An 18,949-nucleotide genomic window follows, 5' to 3' on the forward strand; every position below is an offset into this window, starting at 1 on the left:
AGTCGTGATGATTCGGACGGTGGATTTTTTCATGATTTTTATTAAATTTATATCAATTTAAACATGATAGGTGTTGCAACGATTATAAAAAGGTTAATTTGGTTGATTTATATTCAGGTATTATGCTTGTGAAAAGAGAAGGAAGACATAATACCAAATTTTTTGAGATATTTCTTGTAGCTCTTTTATTTTTTCCCCTCTAAATATTGAGAGGATACTTTTGTCCTTATACAAATGTTTTGTAGAAGATATAATCTTGTTTATTAGCCAATCAAGCTTAAGTTACATTAATATTATGGCGAGTATTGTGAGTGTCCGTACCACCCACCTCCCTGGCCGAACCATCACCGCGGGTGGGGATGGTTCGCACGTTAGAGACTTGTCTCTCGTCGCCTACATACATCTGAAAACTGGAAATAGCTACGAGCGTCATATTAGCAGCCTAAAGAGCCAAATGGTGGAGGAACATTTTGAGATCTACAAAATTACACTACTTCTTAAACTTCTTTTTATAAAAATATTTTTCTAAAAAGAAAAAGGGAGAGAAAGAAAAGAAGAAAAGGAAACAAAATGGAGGATATAAAAGAAGATAAAAAGAGAGAAAGGAAGAAGAGAAAAGATACGAAGGGAAGAATTAAAGAGGAGAGAAAGGATAAGAAAGGAAGGAAGCGAAACAAAAAGAGAGAAGGAGAGGAAAGAGAAACGGAAAAGACGGAGAGAAAAGAGAAAAACGATGCCATAATTAAGGTCTGATTATATTCCCTTTATATTTAAACTAATCTAATATTCCTTGATTCAACCTTAAAAGTCATAATAAAAGATAATTAAGAGAAAATACATATAAAATGAACCGCTAGAACGAGGAGAGGATAGGAACGGAGGAAAAGAAGAGAAAGGAAGGAAGAAGAAAGGCAGAAAGAAAGGAGGAGAAAGAGAAAGAGAGAAAGGAAGAAAGAAGAGAAAAAAATAGAACCGCTAGAACGAAGAGATACGAACGGAGGAAAAGAAGAAAAGGGATGAAAAAAGAAAGAGCAAGGAAGATAAGGAGACAAAAAAGGAAGAGAAAAGGCGAAGAGAAAGAAAGAAAAGAGGAAGAGACAAAAGAAAAAGGAAAAAGGAAACCGTTAGAACGAAGAGAGAGATACAAACGGAGGATAAGAAGAAAAGGGATGAAAAAAGAAAGAGCAAGGAAGATAAGGAGACAAAAGAGGAAGAGAAAAGGCGAAGAGAAAGAAAGAAAAGAGGAAGAGACAAGGGAAAAGAAAAAAAGGAGCCGCTAGAACGCGTCGACTCGGTTTGTTTACGTTTTGCCGCGGGGAGTTGCACGTGTGGGCGGCGTTCAAAAAGATCTACGTTTATTTCACGTTCCTGACCTCGCCCGCCTATAAAAGTAAGTAGGCCTATGGGAGAGACCTTGGGGCATCGGTAAGCTTATAGTAAGGCGGTCTAGTGGAGCGGTAGGCCTATAAATATGGGTGCTAGGTGAGGGTAAGATTTTCTACGTTACTCTTCCTTCCTCTTCCTCCTCCTCCTCTTCCTCTCTCTTCCCTCTTCCTGCAGACCTTAAATTTGAGTGTAAGGTCAAGTTTAGGGCTTATGCTATAGCTGCTACTACTACTATAGGTGCGCGTCGCCTCAGAGCTCATCCTTGTCACATCCTGCGTTGTAACAGGGCGGGCGTGACATCAGAGTTACCACAGTGTGCCTTCCCCAGGTCCTCGTTGCTCCAGGGCGTAGCTCCGTTATCCTGGGGGGCCTATGGGGGTGCGGGGTACAGGCACCCATCGCTCTGGGACACCTTGCCTCAGTGCTCATCTCTGTCAAATTAAAGACTCAAGAGGTAAGCTTGTGACAGGTGAGGTTTGGGGTCTAGAGCATAGCTACTCATTGCCTTGGTGCTCATCTCTGTCACATTGGGTTACCACAGTGTGTTCCTTACCCAGGGGTCCTGAGGTACACCTATGGAAGGATGAACAGCTCAATACTAAGTTACATGAAGAGAGAAGGAAGGAAGTGAAAAAAAGGTTTAATATATAAACAGATGATTGAAACAGCATTCAATTAATAAGACTGACTCTGCAAAATATTTAGGAAAGCGTGCACAGCCACCTCTGGCCAAGTTAATACTTACAACATGGATTATTTTTACTCCCTGAATGCAGTGCATTAACAAAGGACTTCCTAGAAATAGAAGGGGGTTGAGAGGGAGCAAAGTCCCCCTGTTTGCTAGGTTACGTAAAGTAAGGCTTGGTTAGTTTAAATATACTGGGCAGGCAGTGAGGGGTGGCGGGAATACACAGTGCAGGGCGGGGGTGGCCCACTACGCGGGCCGGTGTTGTGAAAAATGCCTCCTGCAAAAATGAGTGGCTCTGGTGTCCACCATGCATGGGGCAATACACAGCAGAAAACATTAATATGCCTGGTTTTGTTCTGGTTTGTCCACTTTTTACCTCAATAAGCTTGGGTGTGATTCTAGAGATTTTGGATAAGTAAGTTGCTGGCGTCCAACGCTCACTGGGGGAACACACACACAGCGGCAAAAAACATTAATTTGCCTGGTTTTGTTCTGGTTTGTCCACTTGTGATCTTGGTGAGCGCTGAGTATAATCAGTAAGCAAGTTGAACCTCTCTGTCAGCTATGTTGAGGCAGTGGAAGGTGACGGGTGTACAACAGGGATTGAAAAGTCAATTGAATAGTGATATCTGGAAATGAATACTATCTCCATAATAAACAGCATCATATTTTGTCCAGAAATAAGCAGTCAGCATCTCAAAATTAGTAGGCGACCCTCTCGTGAATAATCCCACCTGAGGTTTTGTGCCCCGGGAGGCCTGGAGTGCCTGTAAATATGAGTTGATGGTGGCAGGAATGCATATTCCTGAAGTCTGTACGGGTGTGTTCTGCCTACTCTGGAACAGAGCAGGATGGATTAGTTTTTATTTATTATTATTATTATTTTTTTACATCTCCGCCTGTAGCACCGGTAGGCTTTCTTCATGGGCCTGGATGGTGGTTGGCTCAAGCCTGTCATGGCGCAGGCAATTTTTATAGTGGCGCCAGTTATGCTTGGCTCATGCTGCCCCCCGGAACTCACTCTTGATTCACTGGGCGGTTTCTTCTTGAGTCTGGATTGATGGGTGGCCTTCTGAAAAGCATATGGGTAGTCTGTGGCCACTTGGCGGTTAGGCTATGTAAGGTTAGGTAGGAAGTATTACAGGTAATGTTGAGCGGGAATCACAATGAAAGTATTTTCCAGAATGGCCCGTGGTTAGTTTCCAAGTTACAGCCGAGCGTCTTCACTCAGGAACCACATACCTGCAGAGACTTCAGGAATATGTGGCCCGGTGGTGTGTTTAGGCAGGAAGGCAAGGCAGACAGACTGGTTACATTGATAGCACTGTGTCTCCTGATGCAGGCAATGCTATTTTGTTCCTGGTGGCTCCCCTGTCTCTCTGTTGACACCTTTTGTTCTTACTTACACTAAATATAAAGTAATAAAGAAGAAAGAAAAGCAAATGTGGTAAATGTATAGTTTAGTTCTGCCGCCTCAAAATATCACCATGATGTGAGAAGGCACACAAAACTAACTTAATAAAGTAATGGTAAATAAATGACAGTAATAATTGATAAATAAATAATTGCTAATGAGTTAAATCTTAGTTATGTCATAAGTGCCATGCCATTTATTATTATCATTATTATTATTATTACTATCATCATTATTATTATTATTATTATTATTATTATTATTATTATTATTATTATTAATATCATTATTATTGTTATTACTATCATCATTATCATTATTATTATTATTATTATTATTATTATTATTATTATTATTATTAATATCATTATTATTGTTATCATTATTATTATCATTATTGAAGGAAAGAATATAAGGTTCTAGTCTTTGGTAATTGTTGCTACTACTCCTACTACTACTGTTACTAACTAACCTAAAGTAACCTTGATAGTTTTGTTTTCTCCCTTGAAACAGTGATTGCCCCAAAATAATCATAAAGAAAAAAAGGAAAAAGAAAAGTCAGTCCAGGTATATAAATGAGTAGCATTGTTCAGCCACCTCAGAAAGCCACAACAAAACTAACCTAACCTAACCTGGATAGTTTCGTTCTCTCTCTCTCCTGAATCTCTGAGAAGTTGTGCGTCAGTAAAACAGCCTTGCAAGCCTCCCTGCCTCATGTAACTGCCATGATGGGAAGGTTCACAAAACTAACGTAACCTTACCTGGATACATTTTCTCTCTCTTTCTCTTTAAACTCAGAATTTTGGCATCAGTAACACAGCTTTCCTGCCTCCTGTAACTCATAACACCGCCATGGTGGGAAGGTTCACAAAACTAACGTAACCCAACCTGGATACTTTTTCTCTCTCTGTCTCTTTAAACTCAGAATCTTGGCATCAGTAACACAGCTTTCCTGCCTCCTGTAACTCATAACACTGCCATGGTGGGAAGGTTCACAAAACTAATGTTACCTAACCTGGATAAGTTTTGTTTTCCTTCTCTCTGGAAAATAAACAGTTGAAATACCTAAACAGAAATAAAGAAAGATGGCAGTGTGACCCTTCTGGTGTACCATGAACCTATAGGAAAGTATTATCATTATAACTCTGTGCCCTGTGTCCCCAGCTGTGTGAAGAAGCTGAGCAGCGTCTCCCTGGCCTGGGCGTGGAGTGAGCTGGTCCCCTCATCACCAGCACCATAGACCAGGGGATGAGGTGCTCCTGGCCCTCCGGCACACCCTCCTGGGCGGACCAGAGGATGTCCACTGTGCTGGTGAGTGGCCTGACCCTTGCATCTCTCTGGGTCATTGTAGTGCTCCAAACTTGCTCTTTTTCTGTGGCCTGACCCTTGCATCTCTCTGGGTCATTGTAGTGCTCCAAACTTGCTCTTTTTCTGTGGCCTGACCCCTGCGTCTCTCTGGGTCATCATGGGTCATTTCAATTGCATATTTTTTCTTCATTGTTCTATTTATTCTCTCTCTCTCTCTCTCTCTCTCTCTCTCTCTCTCTCTCTCTCTCTCTCTCTCTCTCTCTCTCTCTCTCTCTCTCTCTCTCTCTCTCTCTCTCTCTCTCTCTCTCTCTCTCTCTTTTCCCCTTAAAAACAAGCTTGAGCAACAGTTCCTTCACCTCAGTATTCACTAAAGTAGAAATGCAAAGTCTTGGTGCCATTTGATTAATATAATTTCACTGAGGGCAGGTTTAAGGGCAGACCGCCCAGTGTGGACCATAAGGTGTGTGTGTGGTTTGAATATCTGTGTAAATCTCTCTCTCCCTGAGATCAGCAGCAGCAGCAGGCAAGGTCAAGGAGGGTAAGGTCAAGGACTTCTGCCAAAATGTGTGACCCCAGCATGCAGTAAACTGTGATAAGGAACAATGTTTTGCCCTGTGTGTGTGTGTGTGTGTGTGTGTGCAATATGCCTACATGTTACCTATGGTCAATTTTTTAGGTCACTCCACACTCCTATCAAGGCCGTGCTGGACAGGCTCAGTGACGACTCAGACACGTCAAATATCTTCCCTCAGAGGCACTGACAGGTACGCCAACACACTTTGTATGTCTTAGGGAGCAGGCTCACCATTCCTTGTATACAGAATATTACTAGTATTATTGTGCTACTACTACTACTAATAATAATAATAATAATATTGCTGGTTTTGTTATAAGAGATATACTATTACAGTTAGCCTTATAACTTCCTGGACCTCTACTCATTTCACTATATTAACTGCTTTTTACATTGATTAACTTATTTTCTGCTATGTGCTGCTCCCAGGCATTCTTATGCTGCTGCTGCTCAGTGGGATTCCGTTTACAATTCTAATTCTCTGGTTCTGTGTGTTGTGTGTGTTCTTGTATAGAGTCTCCTAAGGTTATTTGAGTCTCCCTTCACTTGCCCTCAGTAACCTTACACTCTGCCATAACCTCTGATACTCGTCAATGGGATTCTGTTTACAATTCTAATTCTCTGGTTCTGTGTGTTGTGTGTGTCCTTGTATAGAGTTTCCTAAGGTTACTTGAGTCTCCCTTCACTTGCCCTCAGTAACCTTACACTCTGCCATAACCTCTACTACTACTACTACTACTACTACTACTACTACTACTACTACTACCACCACTCCGCAGGCTTCTACAGTGGTAGGGCTGAAACGACACATCCTGGCGGGGGGCACCTTTGACAGCCCAGGACACACCTCCGCCCCCGCCAGCAACCTCATCACCCGACTGCTAGTTCAGGACCCAGCGCAGTGGTCCAACTCAGAAGAGATTGCTGCCACGAGTACCTGGCTAGTGCCCCCCCTCTTATGTACTAGCCCTGACCTTCAGCGACGACCCCGACCCCATGGAGGTAAGTTTAGGGGTGGGAAGGGGAGGGGAGGAATGGAAAGGAAAGGGAAGGGAAGGAAGCATTTGTGTGTGTGTATTTACCTAGTTTACCTAAAGTTGTGATTTACAGGAACGGAGCTGTGCTGGTGCTGTCCTGCCTTTCCAACTACTTCCATCTAACTTGGCCTTAAATGTGCTTATTGACTTAGCCTGCACCACTTCCCTCTCCAGCCCATTCCAGACCCCCACACATCTCTGTGGGAAGCTGTTCTTCTTGATGTCTCTTCTACACATTCCTTTTCTCAACAGTTTTCCATTTCCTCTTAAGTTTCTCTCTTCTCTTATCAAGAGGTCATCTCTATCCGATTTCTCTACACCATTCATCACCCTCTACACTGCTATTAAATCTCCTCTTTCTCTTCTACTTTCCAATGTAGGGAGGTTCAGCCTCAGCAATCTTTCCTCATAAGGCAGGTCGCTCAGACTAGGTGCCATTTTTGTTGCCGCTCTCTGTACCCTCTCCAGTTTTCTAACGTGTTTCTTAAGTGATGGCGACCAAGCCACTGATGCATATTCTAGTCTAGGGTGTATCAAGGTCACAGTTAATTTCCTTGCCATGTCCTCACCAAGGTATGTGAACGCTGCTCTGATGTTCCTCATCAGGTTGTGTCTCAGCTGATATTTTATTCACGTCTCTCTGGAGACAAGTTCTCTGTGATCATCACTCCAAGGTCTTTTCTTCTGTCTTCCTGTCTAACTTATCCTTACCCAACTTATAATGTCCCTCTACTCGCATTCCACTCTTTCCAAATTCAATAACACTGCACTTTTTGGTATTAAATTCCATTTCCCTCTTCCTGCTCCACCGCCACACTGTGTCCAGGTCTCTCTGGAGCAGCAAGCAGTCCTCCTCTTTTTCCACTCTTCTCATTATCTTAGCGTCATCGGCAAACAGACTCATATAGCTATCCACTCCTTCTGTCATATCATTAACATATGCTGCAAACATAATTGGGGCCAACACAGAGCCTTGCAGAACTCCACTCATGACATTTTTCCAACTTGATTTCCTGTCTGTAATAGTTGTTCTCATCATCCTGTTCTTCAGAAAATCCTCCATCCACTTTAGAAGACCACCTCCTAATTTATCCACCGTCTCCAGCTTCCACATTAACTTCCTATGTGGCACCTTGTCAAAGGCCTTTTTCAAGTCCAGTAGACAGCGTCAGGCCATCCATCTCTCTCCTGCACAACATCTGTCACCCTTGAATAGAAACACACCAAGTTTGTCAGGCATGATCTTCCTTTCCTAAATCAGAACTGTCTTTCTGTGATGATTTCATTTTCCTCTTGGTGCTTCATCCATTTCCTTTTCACAGTTCTTTTGCATATTTTTGACACTACGCTCGTAAGGGAAACTGGTCGATAATTAAGTGGGTCGTCTCTTCTTCCGCTCCTGTAGATGGGGACTGTGTCAGCTTTTTTCCAGTCCAGAGGGACTACACCCTCAGCCAATGATCTCTTTATAACTTTGTGTATTTTGTCCGCCAATTGATTCCTGCACGCCTTCAGCACCCAGTTGGAAACACTGTCAAGACCCTGTGACTTCCTCACATCTAGATTCTCCATTTCACTAGTTATCTCCTGCACTGTGATTTCTATGTCACACAGGCAGGGCCCTCTTGGGCCTAGTCCAGTTGGTACGTCAAACTCGCTTTCTCTTGTGAATACTTCTTGAAAGCTTTTGTTCATTTCTTCCGCCATCTCCAACTCGTCCTCATACACCTCGCCATTAACTTTCAATTTTGTTATTTCCTCACGCTGTTTTAGTTTCCCGTTTATAAATCTGTAAAATAGCTTCGGGTGGTCTGTGCATTTGTCTATTATATCCCTTTCAAAATTCAATGTTTCCTCTCTGCATATTCTAATACACTCATTTCTTTCTTGTTTATATAGTTTCCAAACATTCTGCCGCTTCACTCTGCTCCACCTTCTCCAGGCCTCCTCTTTCTCTCTCCTTGCTTCTTTGCATCTCATGTTGAACCCGTCCTTCTTTCCCCTGCAATTCTCTTTCACTTTTGGCACATACTTCTTAACCCCTTCATTGCAAATCTCTAATAATATATTCCATTTTTCTTCCACTCTGCTTGCTTCTTGGAATCTAGACCAGTCTGTGCCTTCAAAATATTTCCCCAGTTCAGTGTAGTTAGTTTTACTAAAATTATGCCTTCCAGTTCTGTGTCTTTTCTTCCTTACTTCTCCTCTTTCTTGTTTTATCTCAAACTGAATCACCACATGACCACTTTTTCCAATTGATAGGTTATAGTCAATGTTTTCAATCACATTTACCTCATTTGTGAAGACTAAGTCCAGGCTGGATGGCTCGTCCTGTCCACTATACCTTGTGAAATCTGATGCCCACCGGGTCACTGTATTCTCCATCATCAGCTTTAGTAACACATTACCCCGTGCTTCCCCTTGTTGTCCAGTCTTCCCAGCTTACTTCTTTACAATTAAAGTCTCCCATAATCATTAATTTGTTGCACGCTTTCACCATGTTGTCCAAACAGATTCTAGTATCTCCTAGCATGTTGTTATAGTCCTCCACTGACCATGATGAGGTCTTAGGTGGCACATACACAACTACATGTGTGTGTGTGTGTGTGTGTGTGTGTGTTTAATATATATATATATATATATATATATATATATATATATATATATATATATATATATATATATATATATATATATATATATATTTATAGACAGTATATATATATACTCTCTCTCTCTCTCTCTCTCTCTCTCTCTCTCTCTCTCTCTCTCTCTCTCTCTCTCTCTCTCTCTCTCTCTCTCTCTCTCTCTCTCTCTCTCTCTCCAGGGGGCTTCGTGGTGCAGTGGTTAGCACACTTGGTTCACAACCAAAAGAGCCCAGGTTCGATTCCCGGGCGGAGTGGAAACATTTGGGCGGGTTTTCCGATACCCTACGCCCCTGTCCACCCAGCAGTGAATGGGTACCAGGTATTAATTGGGGGTTGTGTTCTATCTCCTGGGATCTGTTCCCTTCTATAATTCCTTCCCCTCCTGTCTCTCCGGCATATGACCACATGTTGTGCCCAATAAACAAAACTTTCCAACTTTCTTTCCTCTCTCTCTCTCTCTCTCTCTCTCTCTCTCTCTCTCTCTCTCTCTCTCTCTCTCTCTCTCTCTCTGTGGTTTCTGAGAGTGTCTCTGCCTGTGGTTGTGTTGTGTTTCCGGTGTTTTTGCCTGTGATTTGGCTGTTTCCGAGTGTTCTACGTGGGTTTCAGAGTGTTTCAAGTGTGTTGTTGTGTTTCCGGTGTTATTGCGTGTGATTTGGTCGTTTCTGAGTGTTCTATGTGGGTTTCAGAGTGTTTTGAGTGTGTTGTTGTGTTTCCGGTGTTTTTGTGTGTGATTTGGCTGTTTCTGAGTGTTCTATGTGGGTTTCAGAGTGTTTTGAGTGTGTTGTTGTGTTTCCAGTGTTTTTGCGTGTGATTTGGTTGTTTCTGAGTGTTCTATGTGGGTTTCAGAGTGTTTCGAGTGTGTTGTTGTGTTTCCGGTGTTTTTGTGTGTGATTTGGTTGTTTTTGAGTGTTCTATGTGGGTTTCAGAGTGTTTCGAGTGTGTTGCTGTGTTTCTGGTGTTTTTGCGTGTGATTTGGCTGTTTCCGAGTGTTCTATGTGGGTTTCAGAGTGTTTCAAGTGTGTTGTTGTGTTTCCGGTGTTTTTGCGTGTGATATGGGTACGTCGGGTGTTCTTGTGTGAGTTTGTCGTGTGTTTCTCGAGTGTTTTTTTTTTTTCCTTTTGCGTTGTGCTTGCAGACACCTCGCCCTTTGAATTCCCCTGAGGAGTCGATCTGCTCCTCCTCACTACACCCTCTCTAAATCCCCTAAAGGATTAACCCTTCCTACCCCCCTTCCCTCACCTCACCTAAGCCCCCCCACCCTCGCTCACCTCACCCCCTCTCTGCTCCTCCTCACTACAAATCCCCTAGAGGATTAGCCCTTCCTACCCCTCCCAAAATGTCGAGTCCGTTCTGGTGGGGCACCGAAAGGGAATTTCCCTGATTAGGCATTGTCAGATGTACTAGCAACAATTATTGTCTTATTGTTAGACTACTTCTAAATGAAACTTCATAATAGTGTATTTATATAAAATTATAATAAGGATGTATAGAGAGCTCTGAATATTGTTCTAGTGGAATGATAGCAATGACTTTGTATAAATACCACAAAATGTGGCAGCTCTGTTCTCCAATGTTGCCCTTTTTGAGGCTGGGTCAAGGGTACAGTGACCGCGCTAATCCGCAGGGAAACGAGAGGTCAATTCTCATGATAACCCGACACACACACACACACACACACACACACACACACACACACACACACACACACACACACACACACACACACACACACACACACACACACACACACACACACACACACACACACACACACACACACACACACACACACACACACACACACACACACACACACACACACACACACACACACACATTGAGAGAGAGAGAGAGAGAGAGAGAGAGAGAGAGAGAATAGTAGATATCTCAACAAGAAAAACATAATAATGCCAGAGATTCCTATTTCACAAAATCGACAAGCACACACACACACACACACACACACACACACACTGAGAGAGAGAGAGAGAGAGAGAGAGAGAGAGAGAGAGAGAGAGAGAGAGAGAGAGAGAGAGAGAGAGAGAGAGAGAGAGAGAGAGAGAGAGAGAGAGAGAGAGAGAGAGAGAGAGATGGCACCTAAGAAGTGCAGTACTTGTAACGGTAGCTTCTCAGCTCACTTTTTTACAGGGCGTTCTGTTGTCTGTCGACTGTGTCTCTCCAGGCAGCATCTTGAGACAAGACTGCAGGAGCAGGAAGAGAAGATGGAAGCAGGCCAGAATAAAATAATAGAGCTTTCTCTCACCAGGCAGCATCTCGAGACAAGACTGCAGGAGCAGGAAGAGAAGATGGAAGCAGGTCAGAATAAAATAATAGAGCTTTCTCTCCCCAGGCAGCATCTCGAGACAAGACTGCAGGAGCAGGAAGAGAAGATGGAAGCAGGTCAGAATAAAATAATAGAGCTTTCTCGCACTGTTCCCTCCTTGCAGGAATTCATCCAGGCTAACGTTGCTGTGGTGCCAAACCCTTCTCCAACCGCCCCCTTGCCCTCAGCGGTACCGTCGACACCAGCGGACAACACCACGCAACGGGAGGATGCTAGTGGCACCGCCCATGATGGCTTCACCGTCGTGAATGGAGGAGCCAAACCAGCCAGACAAGCGATTTTTTTTTTTTTTTTTTTTTTTTACAGCAAAGGTGACAGCTCAAGGGCACAAAAAAGTAAACATTAATAAAAAAAAGCCCGCTACTCGCTGCTCCTAAAAAGAATCCAAAGAGGTGGCCGAAAGATAAGTCAGTTTCGGGAGGAGAGGTGTCCTGATACCCTCCTCTTGAAAGAGTTCAAGTCGTAGGCAGGAGGAAATACAGATGAAGGAAGATTGTTCCAGAGTTTACCAGCGTGAGGGATGAAAGAGTGAAGATGCTGGTTAACTCTTGCATAAGGGGTTTGGACAGTATAGGGATGAGCATGAGTAGAAAGTCGAGTGCAGTGGGGCCGTGGGAGGGGGGGAGGCATGCAGTTAGCAAGTTCAGAAGAGCAGTCAGCGTGGAAATATCGATAGAAGATAGAAAGAGAGGCAACATTGCGGCGGAATTTAAGAGGTAGAAGACTATCAGTATGAGGAGGAGAGCTGATGAGACGAAGAGCCTTTGCCTCCACTCTGTCCAGAAGAGCTGTGTGAGTGGAGCCCCCCCACACATGAGATGCATACTCCATACGAGGGCGGACAAGGCCCCTGTATATGGACAGCAACTGTGCAGGGGAGAAGAACTGGCGGAGACGGTACAGAACGCCCAGCCTCGAGGAAGCTGATTTAGTAAGAGATGAGATATGAAGTTTCCAGTTGAGATTTTGAGTTAAGGATAGACTGAGGATGTTTAGTGTTGAGGAAGGTGATAGCTGGGTGTTGTCAAAGAATAGGGGATAGTTGTTTGGAAGATTGTGTCGAGTGGATAGGTGGAGAAACTGTGTTTTGAGGCGTTGAAGGACACCAGGTTCTTCTTGCCCCAATCGGAAATAATAGTAAGGTCTGAGGCTAAGCGTTCTGCAGCCTCCAGCCTTGAGTCGTTAAGTTCCTGAAGGTGGGTCTTCTATTAAAAGAAGTTGAATAATGCAGAGTGGAATCATCGGCGTAGGAATGGATAGGACAGTTCGTTTTGGAAAGAAGATCATCAATGAACAACAGAAAAGAGTGGGAGATAGGACAGAACCCTGTGGGACACCACTGTTAATAGATTTAGAAGAACAGTGACCGTTTACCACGGCAGAAATAGAACGGTCAGAAAGGAAACTGGAGATAAAGGTACAGAGAGAAGGATAGAAACCGTAGGAGGGTAGTTTAAAAAGCAAAGATTTGTGCCAGACCCTATCAAAAGCTTTTGATATGTCCAGCGCAATAGCAAAAGTTTCACCGAAACGGCCTGTTCATTGCCTCAACAGGTTTGCCATTCTGGAGGAGGAGGATGAGCAGGAGAGCACCTTCCTGGTGGGTGACTCCATGATTCGCCAGCAGGTCGTTGAGTTCTGCGGCAGAGTTCCTCGTCGAAGACGGAACTATTGCTATCCTGGTGCTGGGATCGACGACATAACTGCTGCTCTTGAGGAGATCTCCCCCCAGGCTACTAATGATTCACTGTTTGTTATTCACACAGGTACGAACGACGTCACCACGACCCGGTCTGAGGAACTCCTGGAGAAGTACCGTAGGCTCATCCAGCAGTATAAGACTAAATCCCCTAACATTTTGATTTCAGGAGTTCTACCACGGACGTGGGCGGAGAGCGACTTCTTCAGTAAGGCCTTCAGCCTAAACAACCGCTTACAGACTCTTTGCAGAGAGCTTGACATGGAGTTCTTCAACGCCTGGGACAATTTCTATGGACAAAGTGAGCTCTTCCACAGGGACGGATTACACCTGTCTCCCATCGGGGCAGCCAGATTCGGAAGGCTCCTCAACGACGCAGTACGTGACACCCGATCAAAAAACGACCCTCAGCCACGTCCCTCCACCCCGCCCGTGTAAATAGACGCCATTCATCTCAACAAACCCGTAACCGTGATCCCGCAAGTACCTCCACCTCTATTACCAAGCCTCTAGATAACTTAGAAATTGTTAGTTTCAATGCGCGTAGCCTAAGAAACAAATTTGATGAACTAAGATGTCTTGCTCTGACACAATATTTTGACATAATTGCTATAACCGAAACATTTATCGACACCACAGATATTGATTTAAGTTCCGAATACAACATAGATGGCTACAGACTCTTCAACAAAGATCGTGTAAACCGTAGAGGCGGCGGCGTCGCCCTTTTTGTCAAAAGCTATTTGCAACCCACTGACAAAACACCAAGAAACAGTAACGTTGAACATTTGTGCGTGCGAGTAAACATTGCAAAAGTTAATTTAAATATATCTGTCACTTACAGGCCTCCCGGGCAATCACTCGATGACGACCTTGAAATGTACAGCGTCTTAAGGCAGTCAATAACAACGACTCACTGATATTAGGAGACTTTAACCTCCCCCATATCGACTGGGCGACACTGTCAGGTACAGAAGGCAAGTCACATAGAATGATCGAATTTCTTGAAAAAAATTATCTAAGCCAAATGGTTTCTGAACCAACTTGACAAAATAACATACTTGACCTTGTTATAACGACCCAAGATAACCTAGTCAGTAATGTCACGGTAGGAGAACACCTTGGTTCCTGCGATCATAAATTAGTGCGCATTTCATTTGCACGTATATTGTGTTTGCTTCACATTGCCACACTCGGCTCACAACCGAGAGAGCCCGGGTTCGATTCCTGGACGGAGTGGAAAAATTTGGGCGGCTTTTCCGATACCCTACGCCCCTGTCCACCCAGCAGTGAATGGGTTCCAGGTATTAATCGGGGGTTGTGTCCTGTCTCCTGTGATCTGTTCCCTTATCCTATAATTCCTTCCCCTTCCGTCTCTCCAGCATACGACCACAGATGCTGCGCCAACTAAACAAAACTTTCCAAACTTTTCACATTGCCAGAAACTGAGGTGTAACTTTTAAATGCTGTCCTGCGTTTAGCATCATCATCATTGTCAGCATTAGCAGCAGGGTGTGTGTGAGACAGTCTGTAGTGGTGAACACGGAATTGCACAGTCTGGGCAGGCACACAACCTTGACAGAGAACAGTTATTGAGGGACGACTTAGATATTTATTCTTGATGTATAAGTGAAGAGAGTGTACCTGTAACACACCAGTACTCTAGTGCACTGGCTCTTGAACTGGAGGGTGTGCTGCCGCTAATAATTTCCAAGAGGGGCGTCAACTCTGGGAGAAAAGTAGCTAGCAAAAAATTTAAGAACCTCCGCTCTAGTGGTTAAGTAACACACCCTACCACCACCACCACCATCCTCACCACCATTTCATCACTGCAGGCTCTTCAAGGTGGTGGAGACCCTGTTGCACGTTCATCTGGTGGTGGAATTCCCTGGCGGCGGCGGCGAGCTGTTCAACACCATCACCACGGAGGGACGCATGACGGAGGCACGGGCAGCGGCAGTCTTCACACAGGTGCTGTCTGCCATAGCCTGCCATGTGTGTGTGTGTGTGTGTGTGTGTGTGTGTGTGTGTATTTACCTAGTTGTGAAATACAGGAAAAGAGCTGTACTAGGCTCGTGCTGTCCCGTCTCCATAACGCTTATTATCCAGTTTGGCTTTGAATTCATGAATCGTTTTTGCACACAGTCTCCTCGTCAAGTCTGTTCCACGTGTGTGTGTGTGTGTGTGTGTAGGGGAAGGGGAGACTCATGCACCCACGGTTTGATCCATACTAGACTCAAGGGAAGGGAAAGAGAAAGGAAAGGACGAAAGGGTAGGGAAGGAAAAGGAAGAGAGAGGGAAGGATAGATGTGCGTGTGTGTGTGTGTGTGTGTGTGTGTGTTTGTGTGTGTGTGTATTTAACTATTTGTAGTCTAGGTGGCCCGAGCTAAGCTCTAGTAGTCCTGTCTCCATAAATACATTCATCCAGCCTTTCCTTCATTTGGTGGACACTGCTCGCCTCCACCACCTCTTCCCGCAAGCTGTTCCGTGTGTTAACACTTCTATGTGGAAAACTATACCCACTTTTTGAAGTCACTCAAACAGGTTCCTTTATGAAGTTTCTTTCCATGTCCTCTCAGCCCCTGTGTTCTTGCAGTAGAGAAGAGATCATCTCTATCCACCTCATCAAACTTATTTACCAACTTATACAGCGTGATCAGATCTCCTCTCTCCCTTCTTTGTTCCAGTGTCGTCAAGTCCATCTCCCTCAGTCTGTCTTCATACGTCATATTCAAGAGTTCTGGGACCATTTTAGTTGCAATTCTATATCATTTATTTGTCTGTAAAATGGAATGAACATAAGAATGTAAGGAGTCTGCAAGAGGCCGGTTGGCCTATACAAGGCAGCTCCTGTTATATTGTGCATCTTGTAGGTTTCTCCAAACAGCTTGTTTACATGCTTCTCTGTGGATAGTGTGTCTTGCATCGTTACTCCCAAATCCTTTTCTTCATGTACCACCTTTAAGTTGTCTCCTCCCATCCTGTATGTTTTCCTCGGTGTTTTTTTACTTTTCCCCATTTCCATAACATGGCATTTGTTTGCATTAAATTCCACCTCCCATAACTGGCTCCATCTGTACACCCTATCCAAGTCTTTTTGCAGCTCCTCACAGTCTTCCTCCGTCCTCACTTTTCTCATTAACTTTGCATCGTCTGCAAAAAGGCTCATACAACTTTTTATAGCCATGGGCATATCATTTATATATATCATGAACATTATTGGTGCCAGAACTGAGCCTTGAGGAACTCCACTCTCTACTCTCCTCCAATTTGATTTCTCTAATCACCGTCCTCATTTCTCTTCCTGTTAAGTAATCCTTCATCCACTCTATAACCTTTCCGCCCATTCCTCCCCACTGCTGTAGTTTCCAGGTTAACCTTTTGTGCATAACCTTGTCAAAAGCTTTTTTCAAATTGAGATACACACAATCAGCCCACCCTTCTCTTTCTTGCACCCTGTCTGTTGCTCTTGAGTAGAAACACAGAAAGTTGGTGACACATGATTTCCCTTTTCTAAATCCAAACTGTCCTTCATTTATCATGTTTTCCTTTTCTAAATGATCAACCCATTGTTTTTTATTATACTTTCACAAATCTTGCACATTACACTTGTCAAAGAGACTGGCCTATAATTTAGTGGTTCAGTTTTATCTCCACTTTTATAAATTGGTACAATGTTCGCTCTCTTCCACTCTAAGGGCACTTTTCCTGTATTCATAGAGCATGTTATTATGTCATGAAGTGGCTCCAGTAACTCATTTCTACACTTTTAGCACTTGACCGGAGATGTCATCCGGTCCCGTAGCTTTCCTTGCCTCTAAGGTTTTCATCAGGTGCAACAGTTCCCCTTTCTCAACCTTTACAAGATTTAATTTCCCTTCATTGCAATTTCTGAGCCCCAGTCAAAGTCGGTTTCTTTCGTAAACACTTTATGAATTTTTTTATTTAATATTTCTGCAATTTCTTTGTCTGTTTCGTAGAATACATTTTTTTCTTTTATCCTTTCCACTCCTTCATTTCTTTTTAACTTCCCGTTTACTAATTTATAAAACATTTTTGGTTCTTCTTTACATATAAAAACTATTCTTCTTTCAAATTTAGCTTTCTCCTCTCTCCTTATTTTCACGTAATCATTTCTTGCTTTTTATATTTGTCCCTAGTGTTCTTATTTGGTATTTTCTTTAAATTCCTCCTTACTTTATTGATATTTCTTCTTTCTGTTCCGCACCTCCATCCAAACCATGTTTTCTCTAATTTAGTTTTTACTGTGTAGTATGGAACATATATCTCTGTTCCTCTGTTGTAAATATTCATAAAAACGTCATATTTCTCTTGAATATCAGTACTCCTCTTCATACCAGTCCAGTCTACCCCGCCGAAGAGTCTTGAGTCCAATGTAATCTGCCCTAACGTAGTTTTTCCTTTTTTCCTTATAAGCCTCATCTCAATATTCACATCCTTCCAAAGTTTTCTTATCCAATAGTTCATGGTCACTCTTTCCTAAGGGGCACTCGTGACTGACTCCTTCATCCAACTCCACGTTTTTTGTGAAAATTAGGTCAAGTCTTGATGGTTGGTGATCCCCTCTCAGCCTTGTCTCTCCTTGCACCCACTGCGTCACCAGGTTATCTGTTGCCAGCTTCAATAGTTTACTTCCCCAGGTATTTCCACCACCCTCTGTTGTCTAATTTTCACATTTCATTTCTCTGCAATTTAAGTCTCCTGTTAATAATACCTTTTTAATATTTTTTATTTCATCTGTCAGTGCCCATATTGTGTCTTCCAGCATAGTGTTATATCTTGCCTCATTCCAACCTTTGGTTTTAGGGGAGACATAGACTGTTATTATGTGTATTTACCTAGTTGTGGCTTTACAGGGCCTGGGCTTACGCTCGTGTGGTCCCGTCTCCGTATCTGTATTTGTCTAACTTATCCTTAAAGCTTTGCACACTCTTTGCCGATACTACATCCTCACTTAGTCTTTTCCAAACCTCTATATTTCTTTGCGGTAAGCTATTTTTCTTTATGTCTCCCAAGCATCTTCCTCCTATATTTTTTACTGTGTCCTCTTGTGTTCCTGCTGTTTATTCCTTCTTTTAGTAGTAACTCCTCATTATCTACTTCTTCCATTTTGCTCAATAATTTATAAATTAGTGTTAGGTCTCCCCTTTCCTCTTTGGTCTAGTGTTGGTAGGTCCATTTCCTTTAGTCTTTCCTTATATGTCGGCAATCTCTCCAGCCCTGGAACCACATTTGTTGCCATTCTTTGTATTCTTTCTAGTTTTTTTGTGTTTCTTATGGGAGACCACACTGCCTCTGCATATTCCAATTTTGTCCTAATCATATTGGTTACTAACTTTTCTTCATATCCTTATCCATGTAGTGGAATGCTAATCCTATATTTCTCACCATATTATACGTATCACTGAATATCCGATTTACATGACTTTCAGGCTGTTGATTATCTTGTATTGTCACTCCCAGATCTCTCTCTTCTTGAACTCTCTTTAGCCCGTGGGCTTCGGCTGTGGGAAAGCCGAGAGGTGGCCGAGAAACGGCAACATTACACTGCATTTTGAAACTAAAAAAAGAGCATGGAACATACATCAGAGTACTCCTCTCATGACCATAAAGCCGTTAAAAATATTTACTTTTCCTCCATTGTTATGGGCAGTGTTTGTTACAAAACAAGCAGTCGTGACGCGCGGCATCTAGCCGAGAGTCGCTTGTTGTCTACTTTAGAGAGTTTAACAAGTGATTACTGTATGGGTAGCTAATTCAGTCTGCCATGACCTTACAACACAACCTATGACAAATAAGCCCACCTCAAGATCACTCACCCACCACAATG

The 18,949-nt window shown here is 43.2% G+C and overlaps 1 protein-coding gene across 5 annotated transcripts in view; it reads left to right on the forward strand.

Annotated features, from left to right (window-relative positions):
* Positions 1-1,257: 1,257 nt before the first annotated feature.
* Positions 1,258-18,949, forward strand: part of LOC126989074 (netrin receptor DCC-like) — a 32,773-nt gene continuing 15,081 nt past the window's right edge. The window contains exons 1-6 of one of the 5 annotated variants that reach the window (XM_050847647.1): positions 1,258-1,390; positions 1,715-1,840; positions 4,653-4,799; positions 5,473-5,560; positions 6,150-6,372; positions 14,934-15,069. The gene's annotated coding sequence lies outside the window, so the exon portion shown is untranslated. The remainder of the gene's footprint in view (positions 1,391-1,714; positions 1,841-4,652; positions 4,800-5,472; positions 5,561-6,149; positions 6,373-14,933; positions 15,070-18,949) is intronic. The other 4 variants (XM_050847646.1, XM_050847650.1, XM_050847651.1 and 1 more) reach the window with 4 other exon arrangements.

The sequence above is a fragment of the Eriocheir sinensis genome, unplaced genomic scaffold (genome assembly GCF_024679095.1).
Source record: "Eriocheir sinensis breed Jianghai 21 unplaced genomic scaffold, ASM2467909v1 Scaffold1041, whole genome shotgun sequence".
NCBI lineage: Eukaryota > Metazoa > Arthropoda > Malacostraca > Decapoda > Varunidae > Eriocheir > Eriocheir sinensis.